The sequence below is a fragment of the Oncorhynchus masou genome, chromosome 29 (genome assembly GCF_036934945.1).
Source record: "Oncorhynchus masou masou isolate Uvic2021 chromosome 29, UVic_Omas_1.1, whole genome shotgun sequence".
Taxonomy (NCBI): Eukaryota; Metazoa; Chordata; class Actinopteri; order Salmoniformes; family Salmonidae; genus Oncorhynchus; species Oncorhynchus masou.
The window spans coordinates 77136336-77142699 of NC_088240.1; positions in this window are offsets into that span (position 1 = coordinate 77136336).

The window sequence follows — 6364 nt, forward strand, 5'->3', positions numbered from 1 at the left end:
ACTGCCTATGAAACCCTGCCCGTTCTCCAAGACGTCACTGCCTATGAAGCCCTGCCCGTTCTCCAAGACGTCACTGCCTATGAAGCACTGTCCGTTCTCCAAGACGTCATACCTATGAAACCCTACCCGTTCTCCAAGACGTCACTGCCTATAAAACCCTGCCCGTTCTCCCAGACGTCACTGCCTATGAAACCCTGCCCATTCTCCAAGACGTCACTGCCTATGAAACCCTGCCCGTTCTTCAAGACGTCACTGCCTATGAAACCCTGCCCGTTCTCCAAGACGTCATACCTATGAAACCCTGCCCGTTCTCCAAGACGTCACTGCCTATAAAACCCTGCCCGTTCTCCCAGATGTCACTGCCTATAAAACCCTGCCCGTTCTCCAAGACGTCACTGCCTATGAAACCCTGCCCGTTCTCCAAGACGTCATACCTATGAAACCCTGCCCATTCTCCAAGACGTCACTGCCTATGAAGCCCTGCCCGTTCTCCAAGACGTCATACCTATGAAGCCCTGCCCGTTCTCCAAGACGTCATACCTATGAAACCCTGCCCGTTCTCCAAGACGTCACTGCCTATGAAACCCTGCCCGTTCTCCAAGACGTCACTGCCTATGAAACCCTGCCCGTTCTCCAAGACGTCACTGCCTATGAAACCCTGCCCGTTCTCCAAGACGTCACTGCCTATGAAGCCCTGCCCGTTCTCCAAGACGTCATACCTATGAAGCCCTGCCCGTTCTCCAAGACGTCACTACCTATGAAGCCCTGCCCGTTCTCCTATTGGTCATGCCTATGAAACCCTGCCCGTTCTCCAAGACGTCACTGCCTATGAAACCCTGCCCGTTCTCCTATTGGTCATGCCTATGAAACCCTGCCCGTTCTCCTATTGGTCATACCTATGAAACCCTGCCCGTTCTCCCAGACGTCACTGCCTATGAAGCCCTGCCCGTTCTCCAAGACGTCACTGCCTATGAAACCCTGCCCGTTCTCCTATTGGTCATACCTATGAAGCCCTGCCCGTTCTCCAAGACGTCACTACCTATGAAGCCCTGCCCGTTCTCCTATTGGTCATGCCTATGAAACCCTGCCCGTTCTCCCAGACGTCACTGCCTATGAAACGCTGCCCGTTCTCCAAGACGTCACTGCCTATGAAACCCTGCCCGTTCTCCAAGACGTCACTGCCTATGAAGCCCTGCCCGTTCTCCAAGATGTCATACCTATGAAGCCCTGCCCGTTCTCCAAGACGTCATACCTATGAAACCCTGCCCGTTCTCCAAGACGTCACTGCCTATAAAACCCTGCCCATTCTCCAAGACGTCACTGCCTATGAAACCCTGCCCGTTCTCCCAGACGTCACTGCCTATAAAACCCTGCCCGTTCTCCAAGACGTCATACCTATGAAACCCTGCCCGTTCTCCAAGACGTCACTGCCTATGAAACCCTGCCCGTTCTCCAAGACGTCACTGCCTATGAAACCCTGCCCGTTCTCCAAGACGTCACTGCCTATAAAACCCTGCCCAATCTCCAAGACGTCACTGCCTATGAAACCCTGCCCGTTCTCCCAGACGTCACTGCCTATGAAACCCTGCCCATTCTCCAAGACGTCACTGCCTATAAAACCCTGCCCATTCTCCAAGACGTCACTGCCTATGAAACCCTGCCCGTTCTCCCAGACGTCACTGCCTATAAAACCCTGCACGTTCTCCAAGACGTCATACCTATAAAACCCTGCCCATTCTCCAAGACGTCACTGCCTATGAAACCCTGCCCGTTCTCCCAGACGTCACTGCCTATGAATCCCTGCCCGTTCTCCAAGACGTCACTGCCTATGAAGCCCTGCCCGTTCTCCAAGACGTCATACCTATGAAGCCCTGCCCGTTCTCCAAGACGTCATACCTATGAAACCCTGCCCGTTCTCCAAGACGTCACTGCCTATAAAACCCTGCCCATTCTCCAAGACGTCACTGCCTATGAAACCCTGCCCGTTCTCCAAGACGTCACTGCCTATGAAACCCTGCCCGTTCTCCCAGACGTCACTGCCTATAAAACCCTGCCCGTTCTCCAAGACGTCATACCTATGAAACCCTGCCCGTTCTCCAAGACGTCACTGCCTATGAAACCCTGCCCGTTCTCCAAGACGTCACTGCCTATGAAACCCTGCCCGTTCTCCAAGACGTCACTGCCTATAAAACCCTGCCCATTCTCCAAGACGTCACTGCCTATGAAACCCTGCCCGTTCTCCCAGACGTCACTGCCTATAAAACCCTGCCCATTCTCCAAGACGTCACTGCCTATAAAACCCTGCCCATTCTCCAAGACGTCACTGCCTATGAAACCCTGCCCGTTCTCCCAGACGTCACTGCCTATAAAACCCTGCCTGTTCTCCAAGACGTCACTGCCTATGAAGCCCTGCCCGTTCTCCCAGAAGTCACTGCCTATGAAGCCCTGCCCGTTCTCCAAGTCGTCACTGCCTATGAAGCCCTGCCCGTTCTCCCAGACGTCACTGCCTATAAAACCCTGCCCGTTCTCCAAGACGTCACTGCCTATGAAACCCTGCCCGTTCTCCAAGACGTCACTGCCTATGAAACCCTGCCCGTTCTCCAAGACGTCACTGCCTATGAAACCCTGCCCGTTCTCCAAGACGTCACTGCCTATGAAACCCTGCCCGTTCTCCAAGACGTCACTGCCTATGAAACCCTGCCCGTTCTCCAAGACGTCACTGCCTATGAAGCCCTGCCCGTTCTCCCAGACGTCACTGCCTATGAAGCCCTGCCCGTTCTCCAAGACGTCACTGCCTATGAAACCCTGCCCGTTCTCCTATTGGTCATACCTATGAAGCCCTGCCCGTTCTCCAAGACGTCACTACCTATGAAGCCCTGCCCGTTCTCCTATTGGTCATGCCTATGAAACCCTGCCCGTTCTCCAAGACGTCACTGCCTATGAAACCCTGCCCGTTCTTCTATTGTCCATGCCTATGAAACCCTGCTCGTTCTCCTAGAGGCCATGCCTATGAAACCCTGCTCGTTCTCCTAGAGGCCATGCCTATGAAACACTGACCGTTCTCCAAGACGTCATGCCTATGTAAGAATATTTTGAGATAATATACAATGCAGAGGATGAGAGGACTAAAGGTCAAGAGAGTACTAACGATCATTAGGGAATTATCAATGGAAATAGTTGGTTTTAAGTTCAACATCTGTTTAGAAGCTGTGTAGGAATGTCAGTCCTGGACTCATTCCTACGTGTGCCACATTTTCATTGGTCTGAATCGTCTGTACATTGAGTCTAAAATAGAATACTTGTTATTTGGTCATTGGCCCAATTTTACTACAAGGAATTCTAATCTGTCAACCACAGGCTAGGGCTGGGGTTTATAAATTACACCGTGTCGCTTTGTTCTGTGGAGAGAATCCCAGGGGAGAATCACTGAGGACAGGGGAGAATGAACATCTATCATCTACCTCCCCACATGATTTGTTCTCTTTCAATACACCTATTTTCCTCCCCCTGATTTTCTTTGGGTTCTGTGTTATTGAAGAGTAACATCAACTGCTATCAACCCTGCATGTCCTCCCCCAAGACATCACTGCCGATGAAACCCTGCATGCCCTCCTCCAAGACATCACTGCCTATGAAACCCTGCATGCCCTCCTCCAAGACATCACTGCCTATGAAACCCTGCATGCCCTCCTCCAAGACATCACTGCCTATGAAACCCTGCATGCCCTCCTCCAAGACATCACTGCTTATGAAACCCTGCATGCCCTCCTCCAAGACATCACTGCCTATAAAACCCTGCATGCCCTCCTCCAAGACATCACTGCCTATGAAACCCTGCATGCCCTCCTCCAAGACATCACTGCCTATGAAATCCTGCCTGTCCTCCCCCAAGACATCACTGCCTATGAAATCCTGCCTGTCCTCCCCCAAGACATCACTGCCTATGAAATCCTGCCTGTCCTCCTCCAAGACATCACTGCCTATGAAATCCTGCCTGTCCTCCTCCAAGACATCACTGCCTATGAAATCCTGCCTGTCCTCCTCCAAGACATCACTGCCTATGAAACCCTGCATGCCCTCCTCCAAGACATCACTGCCTGTGAAATCCTGCATGTCCTCCCCCAAGACATCACTGCCTATGAAATCCTGCATGTCCTCCTCCAAGACATCACTGCCTATGAAATCCTGCCTGTCCTCCTCCAAGACATCACTGCCTATGAAATCCTGCCTGTCCTCCTCCAAGACATCACTGCCTATGAAATCCTGCCTGTCCTCCTCCAAGACATCACTGCCTATGAAACCCTGCATGCCCTCCTCCAAGACATCACTGCCTATGAAACCCTGCATGCCCTCCTCCAAGACATCACTGCCTATGAAACCCTGCATGCCCTCCTCCAAGCCATCACTGCCTATGAAACCCTGCATGCCCTCCTCCAAGACATCACTGCCTACGAAATCCTGCCTGTCCTCCCCCAAGACATCACTGCCTATGAAATCCTGCATGCCCTCCTCCAAGACATCACTGCCTATGAAATCCTGCCTGTCCTCCCCCAAGACATCACTGCCTATGAAATCTTGCATGTCCTCCTCCAAGACATCACTGCCTGTGAAACCCTGCCTGTCCTCCTCCAAGACATCACTGCCTATGAAACCCTGCATGTCCTCCCCCAAGACATCACTGCCTATGAAACCCTGCATGCCCTCCTCCAAGACATCACTGCCTATGAAACCCTGCATGCCCTCCTCCAAGACATCACTGCCTATGAAACCCTGCCTGTCCTCCTCCAACTACTTATGAAACATCTATAAAATGAGAGGGATGTAGAGGCACCTTCACCTCTGAGAAGGAAAACCCTGCATAAGAAACAGTTTCAACTATCCATAAAAAATCAGAATGACATGCAATGCTTCAGTCTAGTTCGGAATGTGTTTGCTTTCAGCCCAAAAACAAGTCAATCCTGACAAATACAAAAGGAATTTGGTCATTTGACAGGGACCCAAAAGTTTGATTACGTGGGATTGACAGACATGACTTCTGTGTAGTCTATCACTCTCTCCCTCCTCTGTCACATCCTGTCTGTGGTCGCAGAGCTGTTGCCAGGGAAACCAATCGGCCAACATCTCCACTGGTCACGTGGTCTCTCGCTAAGCCAATAACATTGCTCTGCCATGGAGCTACAAAAGCCTGCTACAGTCAGAGGGAGGGGGAGAGAGAGGTGTTTGTGGTGTGTTATGTGCACTCAGACACGCTCCATCTCCACTCCACTGATGTGGTCATGATATATGGCAACATTTTTTTTTTTTTTACAAAAATCTGCAGACATTCTCACTGATCAGAAAGCTCTTCAAGATTGCCAGTATGCAGAAACTGGCTACGTCAGCAGAAATGCATTGAATTAATCCAACACTGCCACCCTGTGTTACAAAGTGGGCATTGCATTGAATTTATTTCTAGTAATGACTACTGCCATTATATGGAGATTAGCTGCTATGGAAGACTTTAATTTTAAATTATTTTACTAGGCAAGTCAGTTAAGAACAAATTCTTATTTTCAATGACGGCCTAGGAACAGTGGGTTAACTGCCTGTTCAGGGGCAGAACGACAGATTTGTACCTTGTCAGCTCAGGGATTTGAACGTGCAACCTTCCGGTTACTAGTCCAACGCTCTAACCACTAGGCTACCCTGCCGCCCCAAAAAGAACCCTGTCAAAATAGCGAGCATGGGTTGTATTTTCAACATTCAATGTCTCTACTGGCTCAAAGTATATGAGATTGACCACATCACGCTTCCAAATTGTTTGTATCTCACTTACATACAGCTGACACAGTACTTACCACCAGGGGTCACTACACGGTCCTCAAACCCAGAATGCAATCAAGGTAATGTACAGTATTGTATTGCAGATGGTTGAATGGAACCCACTTCCAACTCGGGTCACTCAGGCAAGCAGCAAAGTTAGTTAAAAAAAAAAAAAAAAAAGTGAGGCAACACCTCACAGCCTCTGACCCTGTATGACAGGGATCATTAACTAGATTCAGCCACGGACCGAAATACAAATAATTTGTAGACTGCAAATTGACCACATAAAAAAAAAAATATATGTCAACCCTTGCTTACGTTCATATACAATAAAATCTCTATTATGTGTGGGAATACTTTGGATTACCAAAATTTAAATCACTGAGATGTGTTTTGCTGGTGTTTTTTAGTCTTTTGTCCAACAATTTAAAAATTCAATAACTTGGGGGTCCAAATAAAATAACCTGTGGGCCTGATTGGGCCCACCAGTTGGAGAACCCTGCTGTATGACCTAAAATCTTGTATGTACATGCTGTGTATATATATATGCAGTACAGGACCT